This window comes from Ambystoma mexicanum, chromosome 1p (genome assembly GCF_040938575.1).
Source record: "Ambystoma mexicanum isolate Mex_15411 chromosome 1p, UKY_AmexF1_1, whole genome shotgun sequence".
Lineage (NCBI taxonomy): Eukaryota > Metazoa > Chordata > Amphibia > Caudata > Ambystomatidae > Ambystoma > Ambystoma mexicanum.
The window spans coordinates 1,475,791,998-1,475,808,769 of record NC_090921.1 but is presented as its reverse complement, the minus strand read 5'-3'; the positions used below and the strand labels follow the sequence as shown (position 1 = coordinate 1,475,808,769).

General features: G+C 43.3%; 5 non-coding genes across 5 annotated transcripts; all 5 read left to right on the top strand.

The window, feature by feature from the left end:
• Positions 1-10,886: 10,886 nt before the first annotated feature.
• On the top strand, positions 10,887-10,960 carry TRNAI-AAU (transfer RNA isoleucine (anticodon AAU)). Its single transcript has one exon. It is a non-coding gene; the product is annotated as a tRNA-Ile (tRNA).
• Positions 10,961-12,796: 1,836 nt separating this feature from the next.
• On the top strand, positions 12,797-12,870 carry TRNAI-AAU (transfer RNA isoleucine (anticodon AAU)). Its single transcript has one exon. It is a non-coding gene; the product is annotated as a tRNA-Ile (tRNA).
• A 704-nt stretch (positions 12,871-13,574) lies between these two features.
• Positions 13,575-13,648, top strand: TRNAI-AAU (transfer RNA isoleucine (anticodon AAU)). Its single transcript has one exon. It is a non-coding gene; the product is annotated as a tRNA-Ile (tRNA).
• Positions 13,649-14,682: 1,034 nt separating this feature from the next.
• On the top strand, positions 14,683-14,756 carry TRNAI-AAU (transfer RNA isoleucine (anticodon AAU)). The gene has a single exon. It is a non-coding gene; the product is annotated as a tRNA-Ile (tRNA).
• A 1,836-nt stretch (positions 14,757-16,592) lies between these two features.
• On the top strand, positions 16,593-16,666 carry TRNAI-AAU (transfer RNA isoleucine (anticodon AAU)). Its single transcript has one exon. It is a non-coding gene; the product is annotated as a tRNA-Ile (tRNA).
• Positions 16,667-16,772: the final 106 nt, after the last annotated feature.

Sequence of the window (16,772 nt, the reverse complement as noted above, 5' to 3'; positions counted from 1 at the left end):
ACACACAATGGATACAATAATGCCCTACATGTACGAGCCCGAGTATACCGAGGAGGAACTACTGGAAAGGGAAGCACGCAAAAACGATGGGGCTTCGGACAGCAGTTGGCAGGACGAATCAACGGATGAAGACACTGGACCTAGTCGCATTGGACGGTGTTTCCACCTGGTGCACATGCAATCGGTGAGAGCTAATGCCAACCGAGGAGGAGAACTGCTGCTGCTGTGAAAACTCGGGATGCGTGGCCTACATTTCGGAAGGCGAGCCACGACCGCAATGCATCACCGAGCTGCCAGACTTCGGGGCAGCCTGCCTCACACGGTCCGTGTTGAGGATAATGATGGTGCTTATGCACGAACTTCGTGCAACTGTTCGTCCTCGTAATCCGAGTAACGAGTAAGTATACTCTGCTTGTCATGCCACTCCTATTTCATGGTCTTCTACTATATCCAAAATTACATATACATATCATTGTAACACATGAAAGTCGTTCAATAGTGTGCAGTGTCTAGATAGCATTTGTCCGATCAGAATGCCATTAGTTACAAGAATTGTCATTGACAACAAACGTTTATTAAACTTATCTTGGTAATTTAAAAACAGTTTGTTTCATTCCTTTTCACAGGTGGTAGAGGCTGGTGGCCTATCGTTCCTTTACATGGTGGCTTCACGGGAGGCTTGTACACCCCGTTCGAAGAGTGATACCCGCCTGTGCCGTTCGTGCCATAAGAGAAACATTCCCGAGTGACAGCGGTCAGTACAGGGGATTTTCTCTCGCTGTGCTGCAACCTGAACTGTACAATGTGTAAACTTTTGTATTTTTGTGTCATCAAAATAAGCTACAAAATAAAACACCACATATATTTTAACAACGGTTGTTTCGATTTTTTAAATCAATCAAGTGTGTCTCCATTCAAGGATGGACATCAGACACCTGTGCTCGGAATGGGTGAAGTTCAGGTCGCTGTGAAGCGGGGTGGTCACTATCTAAGCTAACCAAATATATTATCAATAATGCATGCACTAAATAACACTTGTTCAAAGTCTTTCAGTCGGTAATGTCTCTATAAAAGTCACACATATATCAATACTATCAATGAACATTGGATTATACAGGCCTTAGGTCAAGGGTCTTGACCACTATAATACAGTGTTTGAAGTGTGGGTCTGTGCTCACAAGAATCTCCGATATGTGGCATTTGTTATTGATAGGCAACGATATACTGCAGTAGGGGTCTAATGTTAGTTGGGGATCTGCTAGGTGGCCATCATGGCGTGGTCAGTGGTCTGGCACATGAAGAGAATACCTTGCAGGGACACAGGGTCAGAATGGCAGTTACTTTCCACTGGCGAGGGTGCGTGGGCAAGGACACGTTTGTGGAGATGAACAAGCCATGTGCATGGTTCAAGCCGGTTCACATGCAGGACCGTGATCTCAGAGAGTGATGTGTTACATTTATTAGCTGTTGCAAATACCTCTGGAGTTTTCCAGTCAGAGTGGGAACGAGGCTGTGGGCCATGTGCTCTGCGCGCTGTACTATCACAGTGAGGCCTGGTCACCAAAATGGAGTGGAAAGGGGGTACAAAAATGGATGCCCCGTGTCCTGCTCAGTGTTCCCATTTACGCGAATGTCATGCAAAGTTAACATCACATAAGGGCAAGGGACGGGCGCAAACAGCCAAGGTGCCAAACAGCATGTACACTTCAAAAGGTATCCCACGCCCAGGGGCCAACGCTCACATGGCCTCCTCAGACCCCGTGTCTCCAGGCAGGCCTCCTCTGAGGCAGGCCGCCCCCCTGCAATCCACAAAAGTGAGTCTCCATTCAGCAGTCTTCCTGTGCCTTATCTGCATGACCCAGGCCCATCCATCCCACCCCCTCTATCAAAGGCGGTTCGCAACCCGGGGATGAGCGCTGGCATGGGGGGCTGTGACGGGCGCAAACGGCCAAGGTGCCAAACAGCATGTACACTTCAAAAGGTATCCCACGCCCAGGGGCCATCGCTCACATGGCCTCCTTAGACCCCGTGTCTCCAGGCAGGCCTCCCCTGAGGCAGGCCGCGCCCCTGCAATAAACATAATACCACGACATACACACGTCATTCATTCACAAACTCACCCCTCTTTCTAATACTTTATAAACCACTTGATATGTCTCATGAGAACATCTTTGTGCTTTGCAAGTCAACTCCTGAACCTTCTACCTGAGAAGCACTGAGATCTATGCTAATCTGCTCGTCGCTGTGCTATCTGTGACCGCTTCGAGCAAACTCGTCAGTGTGCTACCTGTAGCCATCTACCTGTTCTCCTGCAACATACTGCTCGGCCTGCTGAATCCAACTTTTTGTTGGTCAAGGTAAGGCCATGTATCCTAGTCATATTTCGGTCATTTTTACATTTCAATCTATTTGCTATTACAGTACCCAATAGAGCTATGGTCATTGGTCTCATTGCTATTGACTTGAGTTTCAAGTGTTATGCTATCAATAGATCTATTTATTTTCATCTGTGTCAATTGTCATCGAATTGCATCCTTCGGGGGTCCAGTCTATAATGTAAGCATGGTTCCTTTTCGTGCAAGACAAAACAGAAATTTCTGTAACTTATGCAAATACTAAGCCGCACATGATGAACTGGTATAGTTCTGGCGACCAAAACAAACCTTGCATTGAGCATGGTATGGTTCATTTACTTTTTTATGACATTTTTATTCATCAAGGTTTTATAATAATCTTGATATTTACTTTTCAGAATTTTCAACAATGCCTGCCTGTTCGATTAGCGGTTGCCCTTCGAAGACCCATGCTAAATCTGAAGGCACTACAATGCATGTATTCCCGAAAACTGTTGATCGAATAAGAGAATGGGTCAGACATTGCGGATATCCACTGGATGAGCTGGAGAGTAGAGTCCAACAAGTCTTTGAGGACAAGAGGGGTGATCGATACCGCATCTACAGCCGGCACTTTCCCTCGAACATGTACACCACATCTTCGGTAACAAAGAAGAACAAACGGCGATCAACACGAAAATTGCTCGCAAACGCTATTCCCACTCTATTCAACCACAATCCGCCACTGGTGAGTCAAGTGTTAGTTTTTAGCTTTAGGCCTTGCGGTAGTGTGTAGGTAGCCGAATGGATTCATTGATATTTTAGGTGTTGTTTCCAGTTTGTAATACTTCGACATTGATATGAGTGTATAGCTTTTTGAATAATGACATTTATCAATATATTATTTTTAGATTTCATAACCCACAAACAAAATCGATATATGGGCACAGGGAACTGTGCTATATTGCGCATTACTCAAGTATTCTGTCTCCTTACATGGCAATTTTAAATATTGGCATTTCATTATCAAACAATAATTACCTTTACAACTTCTTGACTATCCCTTGAATCTGAAGCAAGAACATTCTACTTCTGTCACGTGCTCGCAGTTATCAACCACTTCTAGCGCGTATCAGGTAATCATACTTGGCTATTGCGCTACAGACTTGTTTTATGCATGTCAAGTAATAGTTTGTATGTATTGTGTGATTATTTTACCAATTGTTTGGTTAGTGCTTTCCAATTGATATACACCTTAGTTGTCGTCCCCTGGTGTTTGTTTTCAGTTATAATTAGTGTTATCCATACTAATGCATCCATACTAATGCAAGTACTGTCTTTCAGGGAGATGCTGAAGCGTCCACCACATTGACAACAGCCCTAGATGTTCTTCAGCAGCCCGAGGTATGGATACTGACGGCTCAACTGGCCGTGATCATCAGGACTGGAACACTTGTCGTTTGATTGTTCTACACCATGTTTCATTTGTGGTTAGTCGTTGATATGTACCTGTGCGGTCGACCCCAAGCGTGTGTTGTGTTTTCAATATTGTAATCCTTACTAATGCAAATACTATGTTTCAGGCTGTTGTTGAATCGTCAACCCACGCACTTGATGCAGAGCCTGACATTCAAGTAATTCCGGTGGAAGCGGGACCATGCAAATACGAATCGGCGCAACAGCTTTCGGAAGTGCGCACCACATTGACAACAGCCCTAGATATTCTTCAGCAGCATGAGGTATGGATACTGACAGCTCCATCGAGCGTGATCATATAACGGGATTCCATTTGCTATACTTTCTTCCCTATTAACGCAAGTACTGTGTTTCAGGGAGATGATGGAGCTTCCACTACAATCACAAGATCCCATTTAGATGATGCAGATGTAAAGAAATCGGAGAAATAAGTCTATTAAATCTGATCATTTTTAAATATTCCTTGATTCTTTTAGAAAATGCAACATTTGTGGTTATCTCTTTATATGTACCTGTGCCGTCGACCCCAAGTGTGTGTTATGTTTACGATATTGAAAACCATACTAACGCAAGTACTGTGTTTCAGGGAGTTGCTGATGCCTCCTCTTCAATGCAATCATTCGTGGCAGTCCATGTAGAGCCAGAGGTATGGATACTGACACCTCCATCAAACTCATCAGAGCTCGAATACTTGTCGTTTGATTGTTCCACACAATGTTTAAATTGTGTTTGGCTATTGAGATGTACATGTGTGTTCGTCCTCACGTGTGTTTTACGCTAACAATATTTTGATACACAGTAATGAAAATACTATGTTTCAGGGAGTCAATGGAGCCTCATTCCGTGCTGTCTATGCGGATACTGAAAATATAGTCGTTGCAGCGCAAAAGGAAGGGGAGACATGCGGATACATATCAGAGCAACAGCGTGCAGATGTTGAAGGTCGAGTCAAAAAAGTTGCAAAGAAAAGAAACCAAAATAAGGTTAGTTACAAACAGTTCATAACTTTAGAATTTTTTTTGTGCTGGGGACTATTTTATGTTTTTTTCCAGTCAATTGTACTATACTTTATCTTGTGTTTAAACTGAACATCCCTTTTCCAATCTATCCTCTAGTTACCCGTGGGTCTACGAACAATACATACACAGACAGTGAAGCGAATGAGAGATGTTGCTTGCCAGACCATTTACACTATGGAGGAACTATTAATTCAGACGCGGCATGTTGAGACTCTGGATGCTCATGTCCAATGGCCAGAACATGAAATGAATGTGTCCGGAGAATCCAGCAAAGTTTTATTGGACCATTGCTACAGTACGACCGCACCGCTGCAACAACATGATACTGGAAGTGTTGAAGATAGCTCTGAAGTAGTCGCAGATCAATTCACACAATCTACACCCACCAAAAAATTGCCACCAAAAAAGCTGTCGACATTGTTGTGTTCTCCCATCAATGCTGAGGTAGCAGATGTTGAAATGACAGAGAATGAACCAGCAGCAGCATTCACCGACGCATCAGAACTTGATAGCAGCGAGATTTCTTTCAAATGTGGTGATATGTCCTCAACGTCACAGGCCGAATCAACTTTGACGCAGGATGACAGTCTAATGAAAATACATAGTATTCGACAGTTGTTTGATGGATATTATAAGTATGCTGAAATGTGGGCATTCCGTCAGAGGGAAAGTATGTGGGAAGCCATTGATTCATGTGACTCGCCAAAAACAAGGCAGTAACGTCACAATACATGCCGCCTGTAGATTACATCATACGTTCTCATGGTCTGCACAACCGATGCTGGGGAAACTGCCAGCAGGCAATCTACTGTTTGCAGCTGCATCACTTTTTAGTGGCTCCAGTTTTAGAAAGTTAGAGTCTTTCTTTCAGTTTGTGGGACTCCATTTCATTTAAAAAACGCAGTACTACAAATACCAACATGATTATCTGTTTCCGGCCATTAGTGATGCTTGGAAAATTGAACAATTGTCTCTAGCAAGTACATTCGAAGGCAAACGATTCAGGCTAGCCGGCAATGGACAGTGCGACATCCCTGGTTTTTCTGTCAAGTACTGCACCTACCACTTTCAGGACATGGATAGTAAGAAAATTGTGAGTTCGGTGGTCGTGCAGGTAACACAATGTACATCGTCAGTGGCCATGGAGAAACTAGGATTTATAAAATCAGTGGAATATCTGCAATTGAGGAGAATGCACATCGACCTCATAGCCACGGACAGACACGTTTCAATTGCCAAGACAATGAGAGAGCAGTTCCCACATATTAAACATCAATTTGACGTATGGCATCTTGCTAAATCAATCAATAAGAAAATCTCGGCTGCAGGGAAAAAAAAAGGTTTGGAAAGTATTTCAGAGTGGTCCCAGTCTATCAGCAACCATCTTTGGTGGAGCTCCAAAACTTGTGAAGGGTCAGTGGAAATACTACTTGAAAAATGGCGGTCACTGATGCACCACTGTACCAACGTGCACCGCTGGTCAGAAAACCTACATTTCCACCAATGTGAACATGGCCCTTTATCCCCAGTGGAGGCATGGAAGAAGAAGTGGTTGAATCCATCTTCACCGACACACAAAGCCATTGAGAAGATTGTTTTCGATAAAACTCTATCAAGAGATTTGAGGGGACTGACAGAATTCTGTCACACAGGAGATTTGGAGGTGTTCCACAATATGTGCCTAAAGTACAGGCCAAAGCGCTTGCATTTCAGCATACAGGGCATGAGACATAGGACTCTACTTGCTGTCTTGGCCCATAACGAGAATCTCGGCCGTGAACAATCTAGGACTAAGGGTAATGTAAGGATGCCTCGCTAAGGCCTTTCAAAAAGAAGTAAGCAATGGGTGATCAAACCAGTCTATGAGGAAATGGAGTTCGACTTTGTCAAAAGCCTTATTGTTGCTGTATTAGAGAAGCACAGATACGGAATTTTGAACGTTTCTGTGCAGAGCACTAATCCATTGCCACCCAACATTGCCACTGTGCCATGTCCACCCAAAGGAGAGTTGGTTGTGAAGTACAAATCCCAGTTTAAATAATTGTAATACGATTGTCTTTTTGTAAATAAATGTTATTGTACAGTGTGCATACAAAGTACGCCAATCCTAACCCCTACCTTCACCATCCTGGGTGCTGAACTACCTGGGTGTCATCTTTGAATTCTCTCTCTATTCACCTCATATTGCTGACCTTGTCTATATGTGTATGTATATATTTTTGTTGATGTAACTAATTTTCGCAATCTCTTATAAATGGTGGGCACTGTTAACCGAGGGGAGGCTTGCGTATTGCAAATAATAAAACAAACAAACAATAAATCTCACTTTCCAATCAACTGCTCGGGTACTTTATACTTTCACCTGACCTTCCCCAAAAAATTAAAAGTCTCAATAGTTATGGTTCTTTGGGGCTTCAAAGCTCGCAGACAACGAGGACAAAATTGGGGCCTTAGAACGCGCCAAGCGAGCCGTTGCAGATGGGAGAGAAGCCAGTTCGCATTTGCACATTGAGGCGCACTACATAGATGGATTCGAAACTTCAAGTACTCACAGATGGCTTTACTACGGGATGTTCCAAAGAAAGAATGTATGCTAATTTCTAGTGAAGGTCAGCGGCTTTGATTTTCAGCTTGCGCCCTGAAGAGGCCCACAACTCGCACTGGCAGCATAAGGTTCTATTGTTTTTTGACCTTGAGAGACAGGGACCATGCAGAATGAACTTCATTTGAAGGTGGGATTGGCGGGTGCAATAACGTTTGAGACGATAAGGCAGAAAATTCTTAAACTAGACTGAGTTTCCTGTAAGTTCAGTATACGAAAAAACGTTGTCAAGAGCACAGTGGGATTTACGGACTGTATTACGCAGAGACACAATAGAAATTGCAAATATAATGTAAGTATCTCTTTAGCCACTTTTATACCGGAATGAAGAATTAATGAATGGATGCATGAATAAATGAATGAATGAAGAGCTTTGAAAAGGTTTGTGGGATCGTCCTTGTAGCGGGCACATGGGCATGCAGGTCCACATTCCACACGCATGTAGACAAAAAGTCATTTCTCATTGTGTACCAACCTCGATTTATTTAGTTAGTTTTTGCATTGATTTTAGAGCCGAACATACTCCATTGCACTATCCTTGAAAGCAAATAGTTTCAGCTCAGACGTAATAAATAAAATGAATAATATTAATAAAGATCGGCTGGCGAGACTAATTATAAATTTTATGTTTTCAAAATAGGTATATACTTCCATTTTGCCACTGTCACCAGTTTCAGACACCGGCAGACGGTTTCTTCAGCCGCCAGCTGCAGCTTAATGTAAACAACTGGACCATTCTGATGATCTTATGGGACGATCGCCAAGGGCCCATATGCCCTTACGCGGTACTAGCGGCTAGAAGCAACATATCAACTTTACGCTGGCCTAGTGCCTACTTGATGGAACAGCCTTGCGGTTCAATGTGCGACAAAAGTGCCTCTTTGAACGAAAACCAACACCCTGTGTACCATAAAGGAACAGCGCGTGACTCAAGATAAAATTTTAAGGATTTGCGGATAGAGATAAAAGAAAATAAATGACTTTCGGATGTTCATATGGCAATTGCAGAATATTCTATAAACATTTAATGTCAAATAAATGTACTTTACCAAATGTACCGTATTGCTGTTTGATTTTAAAGTACAGTTTCATATTCCGAATTGTGGCGCGCTGTGTTGTGAGCTGATCTGTGTTGCTTTCCGGGTTCTGTGTGAAGTCGCGTAGAAGACAACTGGGCGCGTTTGCCTACGCAGCACAGTAACGTCACGTAGAGAGGCGGGGAATATTAATGTTTTCATAATGTCAGGCTCAGGGGAGGGGGATATGATTTAGTGCCGCAAAAGCAGGTCAGCCAGGGTGATGGGGGAAATGATAGGATTATCACGAAATGGCAGCTCCCTGGTGCCTGTTTTCGAGTGCGTTTAATGGACGAAAACTCGGGTAAGGTCCATAGGAAATTTTTCTAAAATCGAGCGACTTAAAAACACATGGCCGACCCGTAGGGGCAACAAACATTTTTGACCGAACCATTCCTTTAACCTTCTTTCTCTCAGTTCTACTTAAATGTGATGCAGGCCACAAGTCATTTTGAAGATAATTGTAATATTCATGAATTTCCTTCAGATCACAAGTAGTTTTTCTTTAGGTTGTTGTGAGGATAAGGGTTGTATGTGTGAATGAGTTAGGCATTTTTTTTCCAAGGGAAGAAAACATCCCCCTGCAACTGGCCTCTTGCTTATGCTTGAGTCAGAAAGAGGACTCTCAGCTGGCCGGTTAGCTGAGTTGGTTAGAGCATGGTGCTAATAACACCAAGGTCATGGGTTCAATTCCTGTATTGGCCGCTTTGTCATTTTGGGAAGAAAAAATACTCCTGCAACTGGCCTCCCTCTTATGCTCCAGTCAGAAACAGAACTCTCAGCTGGCCGGTTAGCTCAGTTGGTTAGAGCGTGGTGCTAATAACGCCAAGGTCACTGGCTCCATCCCCGTATTAGCCACTTTGTCATTTTGGGAAATATTTCTGCAGAAGAATGAGATTGATGCAGAATTGGCACCCACAGCTTTAGAATTACTCACACAAGAATGCTGTTTTGTTGGATGCAGATGTCCATACATGGTCACGGGTCAGTACTGCTGCGGGACATGACCAATGTTGTTGTGAGGATAAGGGTTGTATTTGAGAATGAGTTAGGCATTTTCTTTCAAGGGAAGAAAACTCCCCCCTGCAACTGGCCTCCCTCCAATGCTCCAGTCAGAAGGCATACTTTTTCTGACTGAGCATGGTGCCAATAACGCCAAGTTAGCGGATTTGATCCCCGTATTGGCCACTTTGTCAATTCGGGAAATATTTCTGCAGAAGCATGAGATTGATGCAGAATTCCCACCCACAGCTTTTGATTTACTATGACAAGTTTGCAGTTTTGTTGGAAGCAGCAATCCATAAATGGTCACAGGTCAGTACTGCTGTGGGAAATGACCAATGAGATGCATTTAACCTTCTTTGTCGCAGTTCTACTTAAATGTGATGCAGGCCACAAGTCAGTTTGAAGATAATTGTAATATTCATGAATTTCCTTCAGATCACATGGAGTTTTTCTTTAGGTTGTTGTGAGGATAAGGGTTGTATTTGTGAATGAGTTAGGCGTTTTCTTTCAAGGGAAGAAAACTCCCCCCTGCAACTGGCCTCCCTCCTATGCTCCAGTCAGAAGGCATACTTTTTCTGACTGAGCATGGTGCTAATAACGCCAAGTTAGCGCATTTGATCCCTGTATTGGCGACTTTGTCAATTTGGGAAAAATGTCTGCAGAAGCATGAGATTGATGCAGAATTCCCACCCACAGCTTTAGATTTACTATGACTAGTTTGCTGTTCTGTTTCAAGCAGCATCCCATAAATGGTCACGGGTCAGTACTGCTGCGGCACTTCCAATGAGATGCATTTAACCTTCTTTGTCCCAGTTCTACTTAAATGTGATGCAGTCCAAAAGTCAGTTTGAAGATAATTGTAATATTCATGAATTTCCTTCAGATCACATGTAGTTTTTCTTTAGGTTGTTGTGAGGATAAGGGTTGTATGTGTGAATGAGTTAGGCATTTTTTTCCAAGGGAAGAAAAAATCCCCCTGCAACTGGCCTCCGTCTTATGCTGCAGTCGGAAACAAAGTTCTCAGCTGGCTAGTTAGCTTTGTTGGTTAGAGCATGGTGCTAATAACGCCAAGGTCACGGGTTCGATCCCTGTATTGGACACTTTGTCATTTTGGGAAATATTTCTGCAGAAGCATGAGATTGATGCAGAATTGGAACTCACACCTTTAGAGTTACTAACACAAGATTGCTGTTTTGTTGGAAGCAGCTGTGCATACATAGTCACGGGTCAGTACTGCTGCGGGACATAACCAATGTTGCTGTGAGGATAAGGGTTGTATTTGTGAATGAGTTAGGCATTTTCTTTCAAGGGAAGAAAACTCCCCCCTGCAACTGGCCTCCCTCCTATGCTCCAGCCAGATACGTGACTCTCATCTGGCCAGTTAGCTCAGTTGGTTAGAGAATGGTGCTAATAACGCCAAGGTCACGGGTTCAATCCCCGTATTGGCCACTTTGCCCTTTTGGGAAAGATTGATGCAGAATTGGAACTCACAACTTTAGAGTTACTAATACAAGATTGCTGTTTTGTTGGAAGCAGCTGTGAATACATGGTCACGGGTCAGTACTGCTGCGGGACATAACCAATGTTGTTGTGAGGATAAGGGTTGTATTTGTGAATGAGTTAGGCATTTTCTTTCAAGGGAAGAAAACTCCCCCCTGCAACTGGCCTCCCTCCTATGTTCCAGTCAGAAGGCATACTTTTTCTGACTGAGCATGGTGCTAATAACGCCAAGTTAGGGGATTTGATCCCCGCATTGGCCACTTTGTCAATTTGGGAAATATTTCTGCAGAAGCATGAGATTGACTCAGAATTCCCAAACACAGCTTTAGATTTACTATGACAAGTTTGCTGTTTTGTTGGAAGCAGCAGTCCATAAATGGTCACGGGTCAGTACTGCTGTGGGAAATGACCTATGAGATGCATTTTACCTTCTTTGTCCCAGTTCTACTTAAATGTGATGCAGTCCAAAAGTCAGTTTGAAGATAATTGTAATATTCATGAATTTCCTTCAGATCACATGTAGTTTTTCTTTAGGTTGTTGTGAGGATAAGGGTTGTATGTGTGAATGAGTTAGGCATTTTTTTCCAAGGGAAGAAAAAATCCCCCTGCAACTGGCCTCCGTCTTATGCTGCAGTCGGAAACAAAGTTCTCAGCTGGCTAGTTAGCTTTGTTGGTTAGAGCGTGGTGCTAATAACGCCAATGTCACGGGTTCGATCCCCGTATTTGTCATTTTGGGAAATATTTCTGCAGAAGCATGAGATTGATGCAGAATTGTCACTCACAGCTTTAGAGTTACTAACACAAGATTGCTGTTTTGTTGGAAGCAGCTGTGCATACATGGTCACGGGTCAGTACTGCTGCGGGACATAACCAATGTTGTTGTGAGGATAAGGGTTGTATTTGTGAATGAGTTAGGCATTTTCTTTCAAGGGAAGAAAACTCCCCCCTGCAACTGGCCTCCCTCCTATGTTCCAGTCAGTAGGCATACTTTTTCTGACTGAGCATGGTGCTAATAACGCCAAGTTAGGGGATTTGATCCCCGCATTGGCCACTTTGTCAATTTGGGAAATATTTCTGCAGAAGCATGAGATTGACTCAGAATTCCCAAACACAGCTTTAGATTTACTATGACAAGTTTGCTGTTTTGTTGGAAGCAGCAGTCCATAAATGGTCACAGGTCAGTACTGCTGTGGGAAATTACCTATGAGATGCATTTTACCTTCTTTGTCCCAGTTCTACTTAAATGTGATGCAGGCCACAAGTCAGTTTGAAGATAATTGTAATATTCATGAATTTCCTTCAGATCACATGTAGTTTTTCTTTAGGTTGTTGTGAGGATAAGGGTTGTATGTGTGAATGAGTTAGGCATTTTTTTCCAAGGGAAGAAAAAATCCCCCTGCAACTGGCCTCCCTCTTATGCTCCAGTCAGAAACAGAATTCTCAGCTGGCTAGTTAGCTTTGTTGGTTAGAGCGTGGTGCTAATAACGCCAATGTCACGGGTTCGTGGTCACTTTGTCATTTTGGGAAATATTTCTGCAGAAGCATGAGATTGATGCAGAATTGGAACTCACAGCTTTAGAGTTACTAACACAAGATTGCTGTTTTGTTGGAAGCAGCTGTGCATACATGGTCACGGGTCAGTACTGCTGCGGGACATAACCAATGTTGTTGTGAGGATAAGGGTTGTATTTGTGAATGAGTTAGGCATTTTCTTTCAAGGGAAGAAAACTCCCCCCTGCAACTGGCCTCCCTCCTATGCTCCAGCCAGAAGCATGACTCTCAGCTGGCCGGTTAGCTCAGTTGGTTAGAGCATGGTGCTAATAACGCCAAGGTCATGGGTTCGATCCCCGTATTGGCCACTTTGCCCTTTTGGGAAAGATTGGTGCAGAATTGGAACTCACAACTTTAGAGTTATTAATACAAGATTGCTGTTTTGTTGGAAGCAGCTGTGCATACATGGTCACGGGTCAGTACTGCTGCGGGACATAACCAATGTTGTTGTGAGGATAAGGGTTGTATTTGTGAATGAGTTAGGCATTTTCTTTCAAGGGAAGAAAACTCCCCCCTGCAACTGGCCTCCCTCCTATGCTCCAGTCAGAAGGCATACTTTTTCTGACTGAGCATGGGGCTAATAACGCCAAGTTAGCGCATTTGATCCCTGTATTCGCGACTTTGTCAATTTGGGAAAAATGTCTGCAGAAGCATTAGATTGATACAGAATTCCCACCCACAGCTTTAGATTTACTATGACTAGTTTGCTGTTTTGTTGGAAGCAGCAGTCCATAAATGGTCACGGGTCAGTACTGCTGCTGGACTTCCAATGAGATGCATTTAACCTTCTTTGTCCCAGTTCTACTTAAATGTGATGCAGGCCACAAGTCAGTTTGAAGATAATTGTAATATTCATGAATTTCCTTCAGATCACATATAGTTTTTCTTTAGGTTGTTGTGAGGATAAGGGTTGTATGTGTGAATGAGTTAGGCATTTTTTTCCAAGGGAAGAAAAAATCCCCCTGCAACTGGCCTCCCTCTTATGCTCCAGTCAGAAAAGTGACTCTCAGCTGGCCGGTTGGCTCAGTTGGTTAGAGCATGGTGCTAATAACCCCAAGGTCATGGGTTCGATCCCCGTATTGGCCACTTTATCATTTTGGGAAAGATTGGTGCAGAATTGGAACTCACAACTTTAGAGTTACTAATACAAGATTGCTGTTTTGTTGGAAGCAGCTGTGCATACATGGTCACGGGTCAGTACTGCTGCGGGACATAACCAATGTTGTTGTGAGGATAAGGGTTGTATTTGTGAATGAGTTAGGCCTTTTCTTTCAAGGGAAGAAAACTCCTGCCTGCAACTGGCCTCCCTCCTATGCTCAGTCAGAAGGCATACCTTTTCTGACTGAGCATGGTGCTAATCACGCCAAGTTAGCGAATTTGATCCCAGTATTGGCCACTTTGTCAATTTGGGAAATATTTCTGCAGAAGCATGAGATTGATGCAGAATTCCCACCCACAGCTTTAGATTTACTATGACTAGTTTGCTGTTTTGTTTCAAGCAGCAGTCCATAAATGGTCACGGGTCAGTACTGCTGCTGGACTTCCAATGAGATGCATTTAACCTTCTTTGTCCCAGTTCTACTTAAATGTGATGCAGGCCACAAGTCAGTTTGAAGATAATTGTAATATTCATGAATTTCCTTCAGATCACATGTAGTTTTTCTTTAGGTTGTTGTGAGGATAAGGGTTGTATGTGTGAATGAGTTAGGCATTTTATTTCCAAGGGAAGAAAAAATCCCCCTGCAACTGGCCTCCCTCTTATGCTCCAGTCAGAAACAGAATTATTAGCTTGCTGGTTAGCTCAGTTTGTTAGAGATGTCACGGGTTCGATCCCCGTATTGGTCACTTTGTCATTTTGGGAAATATTTCTGCAGAAGCATGAGATTGATGCAGAATTGGCACTCACAGCTTTAGAGTTACTGACACAAGATTGCTATTTTGTTGGAAGCAGCTGTGCATACATGGTCACGGGTCAGTACTGCTGCGGGACATAACCAATGTTGTTGTGAGGATAAGGGTTGTATTTGTGAATGAGTTAGGCATTTTCTTTCAAGGGAAGAAAACTCCCCCCTGCAACTGGCCTCCCTCCTATGCTCCAGCCAGATACGTGACTCTCATCTGGCCAGTTAGCTCAGTTGGTTAGAGAATGGTGCTAATAACGCCAAGGTCACGGGTTCAATCCCCGTATTGGCCACTTTGCCCTTTTGGGAAAGATTGATGCAGAATTGGAACTCACAACTTTAGAGTTACTAATACAAGATTGCTGTTTTGTTGGAAGCAGCTGTGAATACATGGTCACGGGTCAGTACTGCTGCGGGACATAACCAATGTTGTTGTGAGGATAAGGGTTGTATTTGTGAATGAGTTAGGCATTTTCTTTCAAGGGAAGAAAACTCCCCCCTGCAACTGGCCTCCCTCCTATGTTCCAGTCAGAAGGCATACTTTTTCTGACTGAGCATGGTGCTAATAACGCCAAGTTAGGGGATTTGATCCCCGCATTGGCCACTTTGTCAATTTGGGAAATATTTCTGCAGAAGCATGAGATTGACTCAGAATTCCCAAACACAGCTTTAGATTTACTATGACAAGTTTGCTGTTTTGTTGGAAGCAGCAGTCCATAAATGGTCACGGGTCAGTACTGCTGTGGGAAATGACCTATGAGATGCATTTTACCTTCTTTGTCCCAGTTCTACTTAAATGTGATGCAGTCCAAAAGTCAGTTTGAAGATAATTGTAATATTCATGAATTTCCTTCAGATCACATGTAGTTTTTCTTTAGGTTGTTGTGAGGATAAGGGTTGTATGTGTGAATGAGTTAGGCATTTTTTTCCAAGGGAAGAAAAAATCCCCCTGCAACTGGCCTCCGTCTTATGCTGCAGTCGGAAACAAAGTTCTCAGCTGGCTAGTTAGCTTTGTTGGTTAGAGCGTGGTGCTAATAACGCCAATGTCACGGGTTCGATCCCCGTATTTGTCATTTTGGGAAATATTTCTGCAGAAGCATGAGATTGATGCAGAATTGTCACTCACAGCTTTAGAGTTACTAACACAAGATTGCTGTTTTGTTGGAAGCAGCTGTGCATACATGGTCACGGGTCAGTACTGCTGCGGGACATAACCAATGTTGTTGTGAGGATAAGGGTTGTATTTGTGAATGAGTTAGGCATTTTCTTTCAAGGGAAGAAAACTCCCCCCTGCAACTGGCCTCCCTCCTATGTTCCAGTCAGTAGGCATACTTTTTCTGACTGAGCATGGTGCTAATAACGCCAAGTTAGGGGATTTGATCCCCGCATTGGCCACTTTGTCAATTTGGGAAATATTTCTGCAGAAGCATGAGATTGACTCAGAATTCCCAAACACAGCTTTAGATTTACTATGACAAGTTTGCTGTTTTGTTGGAAGCAGCAGTCCATAAATGGTCACAGGTCAGTACTGCTGTGGGAAATGACCAATGAGATGCATTTTACCTTCTTTGTCCCAGTTCTACTTAAATGTGATGCAGGCCACAAGTCAGTTTGAAGATAATTGTAATATTCATGAATTTCCTTCAGATCACATGTAGTTTTTCTTTAGGTTGTTGTGAGGATAAGGGTTGTATGTGTGAATGAGTTAGGCATTTTTTTCCAAGGGAAGAAAAAATCCCCCTGCAACTGGCCTCCCTCTTATGCTCCAGTCAGAAACAGAATTCTCAGCTGGCTAGTTAGCTTTGTTGGTTAGAGCGTGGTGCTAATAACGCCAATGTCACGGGTTCGTGGTCACTTTGTCATTTTGGGAAATATTTCTGCAGAAGCATGAGATTGATGCAGAATTGGAACTCACAGCTTTAGAGTTACTAACACAAGATTGCTGTTTTGTTGGAAGCAGCTGTGCATACATGGTCACGGGTCAGTACTGCTGCGGGACATAACCAATGTTGTTGTGAGGATAAGGGTTGTATTTGTGAATGAGTTAGGCATTTTCTTTCAAGGGAAGAAAACTCCCCCCTGCAACTGGCCTCCCTCCTATGCTCCAGCCAGAAGCATGACTCTCAGCTGGCCGGTTAGCTCAGTTGGTTAGAGCATGGTGCTAATAACGCCAAGGTCATGGGTTCGATCCCCGTATTGGCCACTTTGCCCTTTTGGGAAAGATTGGTGCAGAATTGGAACTCACAACTTTAGAGTTACTAATACAAGATTGCTGTTTTGTTGGAAGCAGCTGTGCATACATGGTCACG